Below are 519 nucleotides of genomic sequence, written 5' to 3' on the forward strand. Positions count from 1 at the left end.
AGGAATGATTATGTCTTGCAATGTTGAATATGCTAATTATCTTGATTTGATCATCACACATTGTACACAGGTATTGATATTCAACTCTACCCCACAAATATGTGTAATCAATCATTTTTCAATAAAAAATAATTTCTAGGACACACAATAAAAACAGAACAAAACAAACAAACAAAAACATTGTCATCATTTACATCAGAAGATCTAGTTAAAAATCTCTTAAGTTAGTCACTACATATTTATATTTGAATTTTTGAATATCATTTACAAAAACACCTAGCTTTATTTATTGCTATACTATGTCATTTTATTTCTATCTATCATCTATTCATCTGTCAATCTAGCCCTCTACCTACTAACCATCTTTTTATCAATTTTTTATATAGCTGAAGCAGATAGTCCCCTGGTGGCACTATTTCTTAACTCTAGAAAGAAAACTTCCAGTATATTCTTTCTTGTTTGCTACAATCAGAATTATGACCAGAGAACGCCAAACAGTGAACTCAGCATTTGATTGGG

The sequence above is a fragment of the Galeopterus variegatus genome, unplaced genomic scaffold (assembly GCF_000696425.1).
Source record: "Galeopterus variegatus unplaced genomic scaffold, G_variegatus-3.0.2 Scaffold47771, whole genome shotgun sequence".
NCBI lineage: Eukaryota > Metazoa > Chordata > Mammalia > Dermoptera > Cynocephalidae > Galeopterus > Galeopterus variegatus.